This window comes from Zingiber officinale, chromosome 9B (genome assembly GCF_018446385.1).
Source record: "Zingiber officinale cultivar Zhangliang chromosome 9B, Zo_v1.1, whole genome shotgun sequence".
NCBI classification, from domain to species: Eukaryota; Viridiplantae; Streptophyta; class Magnoliopsida; order Zingiberales; family Zingiberaceae; genus Zingiber; species Zingiber officinale.
The window spans coordinates 104,879,652-104,892,599 of NC_056003.1; positions in this window are offsets into that span (position 1 = coordinate 104,879,652).

Genomic DNA, 12,948 nt, shown 5'->3' on the forward strand with positions numbered 1-12,948 from the left:
TTATATGGATTTGATTGATTCCCATAAATCTAATAATCATTCCCAAAATATCATTCCCAAACCCACACTCTAAACACTATCTTTTACCATCATTTCATTCCCTCATTCTCAAACTCATCAACCAAACACCCCTGAAATTTAGGTGGCGTTTGGTTCGTGGGTGCGGGAATAAAATGGGAATGGATTTGACGGCAGAGATTTGGAAATACACATATAACAAATACATTGCCTTTAAAATAAATATTTCTATAAGATTTCTATACTTTTATCTTCAAAATTACTTCTATAATTTTTATAACTAATTTTTTTATTTATTATTCTTAATAACTTGAAACATATTTCATTATTATTATTTAAAATAAAATTAATTTTAATAATTCTGCTATAATGACTATATACAAATACGAAAGAAAATCAAGTCAGAATATACCAAATTCTTCTAAAATATAATTTGGGGATAGACAGCGAAACTAAATCATGAGTAATGAAATTCAGCATCCTACTAACTCAATACAAATGAATGTTAATATAATATTTTGCCAATTCTGAATCAACGACACTAGCTAAGAAAAATTGTATTAATAAAAGGTAAAAAAACTAGGGAGAAGAATTACTACTATCATAAAATCTAGAATAATACTTTTCCCTAAAGTCATTTCCACATAACACAATAATAGAATAAAAAGATTAATATTGCTATCACAAAATCTAGCATAATAGCTAAGATAGTTTCCATAAAATCCAACAAAATCACCACAAAACTCCACGCTACTATCACAAAATAAAGCATAATAGTCATTCCTAAGGTAGTTTTCACAAAATATAGCAAGATGATGTGCATAGATTATATATATTTTTAGATATTGTTTGACATACATCTACTTGTATTTCATGAGTATAATCTATGTTTACTGCACTCTTATATCATACTTCTATTATATTTGTTCGAAGATCTGCTCTTTGCATATTTTGATTGACAGAATATAAATTGGAGCAAAAATGGAACAAAGACGTACATTAGAGCAAACATAAACAAAACCAGCAACCTGGTTGTGCCCCTTGGCACGATCATGTGCCAACCCCAATTTCTCCACAGGTCAGTCGTGCCCCAAAGGCATGGTCGTGCTTAGAGACTAGTAAGCAGCAGGGGCAGGACGTGCCAAAAGGCACGATAGTGACCTCCACTAGAAGGTATTCTAGTTTTGGGCATGCTTAAAAACATGACCTATTGGATCGAGTCATACGTGAGAGGGGGGGGGGGGTGAATTATATGGTTTTAAAAACTTTTCTTATTAAATATTTTTTTAAGAACAAAGTATGCGTAGCGGAAAAGAAAGAAACAAGAAAGCACAAGAATGTAAGCGGTTTTACTTGGTTCGGAGCCTTCGACGACTCCTACTCCAAGACCCAGGTCCCGTGGATCTATCGACGGATAATTCACTAAAAACCTTTTTCAGAACCATCGAAAGAGGGGATCGAGTACAGAAAGAGTCAGAGAAGTGTAACACATTACACTTCCCGTTTGTAGAAATAAAGTACAGAAATTAGCTTTTGTTACCCAACACTGCTTGTAGTCGGTCAGCTTGAGTTCAGTGTTTGAGCAGCTTCTCAGCATTAGTCGGGCATAACAGAGTCGTAGCAGGGTAGCAGCAGGAAGCTGGAGCAGTTGAAACCTCAATCGAATGCGTAGAAGCTCATATGGAAGTTGTATATGGAATCTTGGTCGAGCACTCCTTTTATAGGCTGTGGAAGGCACCTTCCATAGGGTTGAAGGAGCCTCCATCATGTAAAATCTGATTTAGAAAAGTGTTGATCCTTATTGCTGAAGAAGTCAGATTCTATCCATTGGAAGGCGTCTTCCATAGCACCGAAGACGCCTTCCATGAATAGTACGAAGACGCCTTGCAATACTTGAAGGCACCTCTGGTATTGTTCACCCGAGGTCTTTTTTGCTTCTTTTGCCTTGCAAGTTAGGTTAGTCCAACAAACCAAATAATAACCTGCAAGACAATGTTAGTACAGTAATACTTAGTTCCTGTCCTTCCAGGATCAGAAACTAGTCAAGGTCTCAATTTAGGGATCCAAAATGGACCTAAACTGGACCAACGCCTACTGTCCCTCAACTGGGACGTGCCCTCACCGAGTCACTCTCCTCTAGTGACTTACCCTCACTTACCAACTCGCAGTCGATTAACTAGCAGCCTCTTGACCCACCAGGTCTTTCCGCTAGTTGTCAAGCCCGCAGATCCAACTAGACTTCGGCCAACTGTCAGGCCCCGCATACCCAACTAGAATTCGGCCAACTGTCAGGCCTCGCAGACCCAGCCAAACTTCCCACCAGATATCAGGTCAGTCCTTTGACTTATCTGGGCTTTATACCAACTATCGAATCCTCAGGCCTAGTTGGATTTCATCCCGGTGTCAGTCCTCTAGACCTGTCAACTCTTGCACACTTGGTAAAGCAATTAGATCACAATAACACCTAACTTAACTCACTTGTTATTCATCAAAACTAGAGTTAGACTGTTAGTGTAAATTGCACCAACAATCTCCCCTTTTTGATGCAATGACAACCTAGGCTAAAGTTAGGAAACGATATGCAAAACTAAAATGACTTTAAGAGAATAAAGATAAACAGATAAATTTTTGTTTTCTTTATCATTTTAAGGTTAAGTTGTTTTGATTTTAATTGATTTTAAGTTAAGTTATTTTGATTTTCATTGATTTTCTTACTTAAACTCTAACCCTCCCCCTTTGATATTCATCAAAAATACGTAGATAAATGAACCAAAGTATGAAAATGTAGTGAGTCTTGTAAAGTAAGCATGGAAAGTAATAAAACTTTGACAATAAAATTACAAAACTCTCAAGTTTATTGGAGGGAGGAGTTTAGTAAAAAAATGTCCACTCAATTTGAAAGAAGTTTTGGAAAAGCTAACTTTTACAAAATAATTTTAAAGTTTAAAGTCTTTAAAGTAGTTTTCAAATAACTAACTTTTTAAAATAATTTAAGAGTGGTTTGCAAAGTATATTTGCAAAATAATTTTACAACTGTTTCAAAATAAGTTTTAAAGAATTCTAAAGACTTTCAATATTTTGAATATTGATTTTGCAACTAAAATTTTACAAATTAGCTGTCAAGATAAATTTAAAAAGAATTGACATTATGCTTGAAAGTGGTTTCAAAAATTTTCCAAGCAAAATAATGATTTTGGAAATATTTGCAAATAGTTTTGAAAATGTGTTTCAAAATTTTCAAAGTGTTTTCTAAAAATATCTTTCAAGATATTTTTCAACTTGCCTTTTTCAAAATAGATAGTTTGAAAGAGTATAAGGATTTTAGAAAGCAAGTATCGTAAAATTAATTTTAAAAGTATGTTTCAAAAAGAATTTTGAAAATAATTTTGAAGGTGATTTAGAAAATACTTTTGAAACAAGTATTAGGAGAGGAAATAACTATTTTTTGAAAATCATTTTCATCCTCCCCCTGACCGGATATATATAAAAAATATTCATCTAAAAGATTTGGCCTTAAATATCTAACTGCTAGTTACTAACTAACTATCAGAAGGTAGCAATGTTTACTTAGTTAGTCAGGTTAAGTAAATGACTCCAGTAGTGTTTAACCAAAATAGATTACTTAACCTGATCACTGTAATTTTGGTATTTCTCACTCAGACTCATGGTGATGCACTGATATAAGTATCTTAAGTCCAGACAATAGGCATATACATCTCATGTTGTTCTAAATTTTTAGATACACAATTAAGGTAGACCTAATATGTTTGTGAGATGCTCAAACCCTATATCTATAAGAACATGCTTTCTATGGATTTGTTCTAATCTAAGGTCAAAATCAATTTTGAAATTCTAAGTAAATGGAAATTTTTAGAAAAATATAAGTAAAGATTTTTCCTAGAAGTTACAAATCATTTTTAAGAAAATATTTTAAAAATAGTGGTCATAGTCTATGAAACACATTCCTAATTGTCGACGTAAATTACTAAATTCACTTTCAGGAAGTGGTTTAGTAAATATGTCAGCTAAGTTTGACTTGGACTCAATGTAATTGAGTTCAATATCTCCTTTAGTTAGATGATCCCTGATAAAGTGATGCTTAACTTTGATGTGTTTAGTTCTTGAATGATGCACTATATTTTTTGTAAAGTTGATTGAAATAATATTATCAATTAATACTATTATATTTTTAAAGTGTAGATTGAAGTAGTTGTGCAATGCATTCTCCTATTGTTATATATTTTGTTTCAGTAGTAGATAAAGAGACACAATATTGCTTTCTACTAAACCAGCTAACAAGTGATGATCTAAGTAGTTGACAGCCAACACTTATACTTTTCCTGTCTAGTTTACAGCCAGCATAATCTGAGTCAGAGAACCCTATAAGTTTAAAATTAACTGTTTTAGGGCACCACATTCCTACGTTGGGCATGCCTTTTAGGTATCTAAAGATTCTTTTAACACTAGCCAAGTGTGATTCCTTGGCGCAAGTTTGGTACCTAGCACACATACTAACTGTAAATAAAATATCAGGTCGGCTGCCAGTTAGGTATAACAGGCTTCCAATGGTACTTCTGTAATATTTGAGGTTTATAGGTTTTCCATTTAGATCATTGTCTAGGGTTACATTGGTGGCCATTGAAGTTTTCCATTCCAAATTTCTTGAGTAATTCAAGTGTATATTTTTGTTGATAAACATAGTTTCCTTCATTTGTTTGATTGATTTGGAGACCTAAGAAGAATGTTAGTTGACCTACTAGACTCATTTAAATTCTTGTTCCATCAATGTTGTAAATTCTTATAGAAGTTTTGAATTAGTTGACCCAAATATTATATCATCTACATAGACTTGAGCTATAAAGAAATCTTGATCAATTGTTTTTATGAAGAGGGTTGGGTCTACTTGACCTTGTTTGAAGCTTTTTAATATTAAGTATGTGATCAACCTTTCATACCAAGCTCTAGGAGCCTATTTAAAACCATAAAGGATTTCTTTAATTTAAACACATGGTTAGGATATTCTAAGTTCTCAAATCCTGGGGTTTAATCTACATATACCTCTTCTTTAATTAATCGGTTGAGAAAGGACAACTTTACGTCCATTTGGTATAATTTGAAGCCCTTATGGGTTGCATAGCTCAACAACATTCTAATTGATTTGAGTCTGGCGATAAGGGCATAGGTTTTATCATAGTCAAGTACCTCAATTTGGCTAAATTCTTTTGCTACTAATTTGGCCTTGTTTTTAACAACTTCCCTCTTTTCATTTAGTTTATTTCTAAAAATCCATTTTGTTTCTATTAATTTTTTATGTTCTGATAATGGAACTAGATCCCACACTTCATTTCTTCAAATTAGGCCAGTTCTTCTTGCATGGCTAAGATCCAATCTGGGTCACTTAATGAGTCTTCTATTATTTTTGGTTCGATGTTAGAGATTAAAGCTATTTGGCTTAGGTTTCTAAAAGCTGATCTAGTTTGGACTCTTAGCTCTGGGTCACCAATTATTTGTTCAAGTGGATGGTTTGGGTTAACCCTTATAGTTTTAGTTTGTTCATTTTCTTATGGTTGAAGTTCTTCTTCATGTTCTTGACTTAGGTTTTCACTTGCTCCTTCTTGACTAGTGCTTCCTCTAACAAAATCAATTATTTGAATCTAAGTTATGGTTAGATTCTTCAAATTTTACATTTATAGTTTCTTCGATTCTAAGTGTGTTTTTATTATATACTCTGTAACCTCTACTATTTAATGAATAGCCTACAAAAATTCATTTTCTACTTTTGAGGTAAATTTTCCTAAGTATTCTCTTATATTCAATATATAAACTGGGCATCCAAATACTTTAAAGTATTTGATATTAGATATTTTATCATAATAGAGTTCAAATGAAGTCTTATTATACTTTTTATTTATTATAGTTCTATTTTGTATATAGCATGTTGTACTAACAACTTCTGCCCAAAAATATTTTGGAAGTTGATATTCATTCAGCATTGTCCTGGAGGCTTCAAGTAAGGTTCTATTCTTTCTTTCAACTATTCTATTTTGTTAGAGTGTTTTATAACATGAGAAATCATGATGATATAGCCATTTTCTAGGCAAAATATATTAAAATTATGATTCTTAAATTCATCTCCATTATCACTTCTGATTTATTTAATTTTTTGGTCCTTTTCATTTTCAATTTGTTTGCAATAATTACTGAAGACTTCAAATATTTCATCTTTATTTTTAAAGAATTTCACCTTGGTGAATTTTGAGTAATCATCTATTATTACTAGACAATAGAGACTCCCATTTATTGATTTGATTTTATAGGAGTCAAATAGGTCTAGGTGCAACAATTCTAGTATAGAATTTGTTTGAGTATGATTTGTTGATTTGTGAGTTGATTTGATTTACTTTCCTTATTGATAATGTAACGACCTGCCTTCTACTAACTAAGCTGTAAGACTGATCGTCACATTATATTGTGCTAACTATTCCAAGACCATCATCAAATCTAGGTGCGGAAGCTGTACTAATTAAAATTTTGCTAAATTATTATCATTTCCTGGTTCTACATGTGCTAAGGGGTGTAATCTAAACTATTCATGACATATATTACATCCCCCAATGGTCAAGGAACTTAACTAAGAGTTTCTTGCTGATATCAGGCCTCCCAATCGATCCACGGATCGATTGGAATGGCCGGATCGATCCAGGTGGCTACTGTATACGGAACTTAGGTTGGATCGATCTAGTGATCGATTCAGCATGCTACTGTGCTCCGGGCAATATTCTGGATCGATCGGCTGATCGATCCAGTGATCGATCCCAGGGCTTTCTGTTCGCGATAGAAGGCATCTGGATCGATCGGCTGATCGATCCAGGAGCTTACTGTTCGCGGTACGAACTTCTTGATCGATCGGTTGATCGATTGAGAAGCCCCAATCGATCGGCCGATCGATTGAGGTTTCTGATTTGACACGAGAAGCCCGATTTCAGCACTGTTTCGTGCCAAAATCATATCAATTCCAAACTAAATGAAATGCCTCCTAACATCAATTATCTAGCATTCTACACATGTCATGGTGCATAATCCACTAATTCATAACATTTAAGCAAACTGAACGGCAAAAACTAAAATAACAAAGTTCTAATAGTTAAATTTGCTAAAATCCCTAAGATCTTTGTTCCAAGTTCCATCCACACACATCTTCATCACTGCATTGACCTCCAGCCTCTACTAGTCCATCTTCCCTTTACCTTTATCTGCAGTATAAAGAAAATAGTATCTGTAAGCTTGAGAGCTTAGTAAGAAACCATCTACCTCACAAAAACATGCATACGATGCTATTTATGCTTTGAAAACATGCTATTTGAAAAGAACATACTGAATATGCTAAACATGGCATGACATATAACACATGGAAATCGAAACTGATCATGGCAATAAATGCTAATCATAATCTATCATGTTGTATCAATTGAAACTAAACTGATACAAAAGCTGAGCTAAGCTAATACTAAATTGATACTAAAGCTGTATTGATTCACATAACTATTTTGTGATGTTTGAAAACTATATTCATAAGTAGATTAAATAATAATCAAGCTGCTGTTTGGGCCCGGCAACTGTACTTGCTATGCGCGCATCCTTGACTAGACCTGGGTTTGCAAGTCCCGAATTTAGTAGGGTTTACTAGGTTATCTAAACCTAGGGACGACTATGGGAGCCCAACCCAATGGATATCTAATCCAGTACAGTGCCACTGAGAAAGTAAAATACTGAACATAAGCTAATAATTCTTGTCTTGCTTTTACTAGGTTGTCTAAACCCAGAACTAGGTTGTCTGAACCTAGAGGCGACTGTGGGAGCCCACCCATTGGACGTCTAGTCCATAAAAGCTGTAGCAAGACTATATAAGCTGTAAAAATGCTTCTATGGCATTCGTCTAAGCTAATAAAATGCCTAAATTGCATTTTGACTGTGCTAAACATTCTACCGAGCACTTGGTGTATGCTAGTGCACACCCTATGTGCTAAAATTTGCATACGAATAAACTAATGCATAAAAATCACACGAATAGCTACTTATACTGCAGGTGAGGGGTTTCTTATCTCGTGTGCTAATTGTCTTACGATTCTAATCGCTAGTTTCCCGGTGGAGAAGATCCCTTCGACGATCTCCTTGCGTCTACGTGTTCCTCTTGCGGAGGGAAACATTCTCGTGCTGGAGTCGTCGCCGGAAGGTGCTCCTATGGTCCCTTGGAACGAAACCCTAGCTTCCTTGTGGTTGGCGCCGAGAGAAGAAGAAAAGGGAGAGGTGGCGTCGGTGAGGGTTTGAGGAGAAGAAATCCCGATCCAAAAATAAAACTCCACTTAATAATTTCCTATTTATATTAAGTGGTAATTCCGACCCAACTTGAATATAAATTTAATTGTTTCCCTTTCCTTTCAGCACGGCCCTGCTGGGTTCACTCGGTTACTAGAGTCCGCTATAAGTCGTAGGACCCAATAGGTCTCGAGTTCAATTCCCGCGTAGGCTATTTTACGACTCCCTTTATTTTTGCTACTTCCGCTACTCTAAAAATTCCATAAAAATGTCCTAAAATTCCAGAAAAATACTAGGATATTTCTAATAATTATTTTGAGAATTTTCGGGCGTTACAATCCCCCATACCTTATAAAAAGTTCATCCTCGAACTTAGAATAACTCTGGGTACTTCTGTCTCATACTGGTTTCTGTCTCCCAGGTTGTCTCTTCTGCTGTGTGACTTTGCCAAATTACTTTCACTAATGGTACTTCCTTGTTCCGTAATTTCTTAACTGCTCGGTCTATTATCTGAATAGGTCGACTGTCATAGCTGAGGTCTTCGCGGACTTGCACCGACTGGGGCTCAATCACCTAGGTGACATCTGGGATATGCTTCTTCAGCATAGAGACATGAAATACATTATGGATGACTGACATCTCCTGTGGTAGCTCTAGCTCATATGCTACCTTGTCAACTCTCCTGCTGATAAGGTATGGTCTCACATATCTGGGACTTAGTTTGCCCTACTTCCCAAAACGCATTACTCCCTTCATGGGAGCTACTCTGAGGAACACTGAATCCCCAATTGAGAACTCTAAGGGTCTGCGCCGTGTATCAGCATAGCTTTTCTGGCGACTCTGAGCTGTCTCTATCCTCTGGCGGATCTGCTGTATAGCTGCTGTGGTATCTGCTACTAGATCTGTCTAAAGCTCTAGTTCTTTCTGTTCGCCACTCTCATACCAGCAGATTGGAGATCTACACCTCCGCCCATAGAGAGCCTCGTAAGGTGTCATGCCGATGGTGGCCTGATAGCTGTTGTTGTATGAAAATTCTGCTAAGCTCAGATATTTGCACCAACTTCCCCTGAATTCTAGGGCACATGCTCGGAGCATATCTTCGAGTACCTGATTTACTCGCTCTGCCTGACCATCTGTCTGAGGATGGAAAGCTGTGCTGAACTTTAACTTAGTGCCCAATGCTGTCTGTACACACTCCCAGAAGTGAGAGGTGAATCTGCTGTCTCTGTTTGATATAATGGTTCGTGGGACTCCATGTAGTCTAACGATCTCCTTGAGATACAACTGTGCTAGATGTTCCATGGAGTAGGATATCCTGATAGCTAAGAAGTGGGCTGATTTAGTCAACCTGTCGACTATTACCCAGATGGTATTAAAACCATTCATGGTTCTGGATAGTCCCACTATGAAATCCATAGAAATGTCTTCCCACTTCCACTCTGGAATCTGGATAGGCTGCAGACCTCCTCCTGGTCTCTGATGTTCTGCCTTGACTCTCTGGCAAGTCAGACAGGTACTAACGTATCTAGCGATGTCTCTTTTCATCCCGGGTCACCAAAAATGTTTCTTCAAGTCCTGGTACATCTTGGTGGAGCCAGGATGCATCGCATAAGGAGTCTTGTGAGCCTCATCTAGAATCTTCTTGCGTAGTTCCTCCTGATCTGGAACACATAATCTGTCACCAAAGTACAATACCCCACTATCAGATACTCTGAATTCTCCACTGTCTGATTCTGCTGATCCTTGCTTGATCTTCTGAATTTCAGGATCCTGTTCCTGAGCTGTCTGAAGATCACCAAGCAAGGTAGACTCTAACGTCATAGTAGAGAGCTGTCCAACTATGAGTTCAAGACCGAAGTCTGTGATCTCTTTCTGTAGGGGCTGTGACATGGCTGCTAGAGATAATAGGGCAGCACTGGACTTTCTGCTAAGTGCATCTGCTACCCTATTTGCCTTTCCTGGGTGGTAGAGGATGTCTATATCGTAGTCCTTGACCAGCTCTAGCCATCTGCACTGTCGCATATTCAAATCCTTCTGAGTGAAGAAGTACTTCAGACTCTGATGATCTGTATACACTCTGCACTGAGCTCCATACAAGTAATGTCTCCAAATTTTGAGAGCGAACACCACTGCTGCAAGCTCAAGGTCATGAGTAGGATAGTTCTTCTCATAATCCTTGAGTTGTCTGGAGGCGTAGGCGATTACCTTGCCGTCTTGCATCAGCACTGCTCCTAGTCCCAACTTAGAGGCATCACTATAAATATCAAAGCTGTCTGTGTTCTCGGGTAGAGCTAGAATAGGTGCACTGGTCAATCTTCTTTTTAACTCGCTGAAGATATTCTCACAGTCCTCTGTCCACTGAAATTTCCTGTTCTTCCTGGTAAGAGCTGTCAGTGGGGAGGCTATTCTGGAGAAGTCCTCTACAAACTTTCTGTAATAACTTGCTAGTCCCAGAAAGCTTCTGATCTCGCTAGCGTTCTTAGGTCTTTTCCAGTTACTCACAGCTTCTATCTTACTGGGGTCTACCATAATACCATCCTTTGAGATGATGTGACCCAGGAAGGACACCTGATCTAACCAAAATTTACATTTTGTGAACTTGGCATACAACTGGTTCTGCTGAAGGGTCTGCAGTACTATTTTCAGGTGCTCTGCGTGTTCTTCCTGAGTTCCTGAATAGATAAGAATGTCATCGATGAATACGATAACGAACTTATCTAAGTATTCTCTGAATATCCTGTTCATGAGGTCCATGAAAGTAGCTGGGGCATTTGCCACACCAAAGGGCATGACTACGAACTCGTAATGTCCGTATCTGGTCCTGAATGCTGTCTTGGGTATATCCCCTTCTTTAACTTTCACCTGATGATAACCTAATCTGAGGTCTATCTTAGATAACACTGCTGCTCCCTTTAGCTGATCGAACAGGTCATCTATTCTGGGAAGAGGATATCTGTTCTTGATCGTGACTTGGTTTAGTGCCCGGTAATCTATACACAGGCGCATGCTCCCGTCCTTCTTCTTCATGAACAATACAGGCGCTCCCCATGGTGAGTGACTAGGGCGTATGAAGCCCTTGTCAAGCAGCTCCTGTAGTTGCTCATGAAGTTCCTTCAGTTCTGCTGGAGCCATGCGGTAAGGCGCTTTGGAGATAGGATTTGTACCGGGAATGAGTTCTATCTCGACCCGCTCTCCTCGGTGCTAAGCTCGTAACTCTTCAGGGAAGACTGCTGGTAGTCACATACGACTCGACCCTCTGCTAGCTGTTGGTCCTCGTCCCGACTGACATTGACTGCTAAAAATCCCGTACATCCCGAATCCATTAATCTCTGTGCCTTCATAGCTGAGAGAAATTTCTTGGGCTTTCTTTGGTTCTCCGACGAACTCGAATCGTGCTTCGCTTCGGGTTGGAATACAACTTTCTATTGAGGCACCGTATTTGATCAAGAAGTCCATCCCAAATATGACGTCGTAGTCGGTCATATTTAGCACTATCGGATCGCAAAAGAGCTCTCTATTTGCTATAATGACCGGCACCGCTCGAGCGCGTGGATGCCATAATTTCTCCTGAAGGTAAGGTCGCGAAACCGACTACTGAGTACCTCTGGAGGTCTTGCTAACTTCTCAGAAATGCCCCGGATATATAAGAATGGGTTGCCCAAGATCGAATAAGACAGCTTGTACTTTGTCAGAAATACTAATCGACTGTAATAACCGCCGAGGCATTTGCTACGCCCTCTCGGTCGGTGAATAGATCCTCGCATTGGTCGTAGCTGGAGGGGCTTCTAATTGATGTGTGGACCATCTAAAGTAGCTTGCATCTGATGCAACTGTGGTACTGGATCGGCTGTGGTGGAGGAAGGCGGCCTTATTCGGACACCGCTTGGCCATATGCCCTTCCCGTCCGCATTCAAGCATCCTCATGTGCCCTTACGACAAACTCGATGGAATTTCCCACAAGTAGCACACTTTGGGTAACTAGGCTGCTAGCTGGTCCTCCTTTGGGTAGCTCCCTGGTTTGCGCTTGTTGCCGGAGTTCCTTTCTAGTTAGAGCCGGAGCCGTGGCCCGGTGTTTCGAGTGCCCGAGCCTCCTTGACCTTTAGATTCGAGAGAACTTGTCACGCTGATACTATTCTCGTAATGCTCTGATCGTACCGCTAACTAGTTCTTCAGATTTGCGGCCTAAGAATGCCGCCACCACGTTCATTGCTATTTCCGTCCTCAGCATCTTGAGCATCAACCGAACTCGTTCTTTTTTCGTATTGACTAGTTCAGGGCATAAACGAGCCAACTGTTGAATTTCTTCACGGCTTCCTCAACTGATAGGTTGCCCCGACGAAACTCGGTGAACTCGTCGTATCATGACCCGCATGTGAAAGAATTCCTCAAGGAACTCCTTCTCAAGTCCGCCCATGTCATCCGGTTTCATCGGGCGCCGCCTAATTCTCTCCCACCATCGTGCATCCCCAAGCGTAAAGAGGCGACTTCACCTTTTCACACTCGCCACCCAGAGCTCCATCGTACTTTCCAGTTTTTGAACCAGGCTTGAGCATCCCATGGTTCGTTGGTGCCGAGAAATTCTCGCTTGACTCTCGCCACCGGATCGATAGGCTT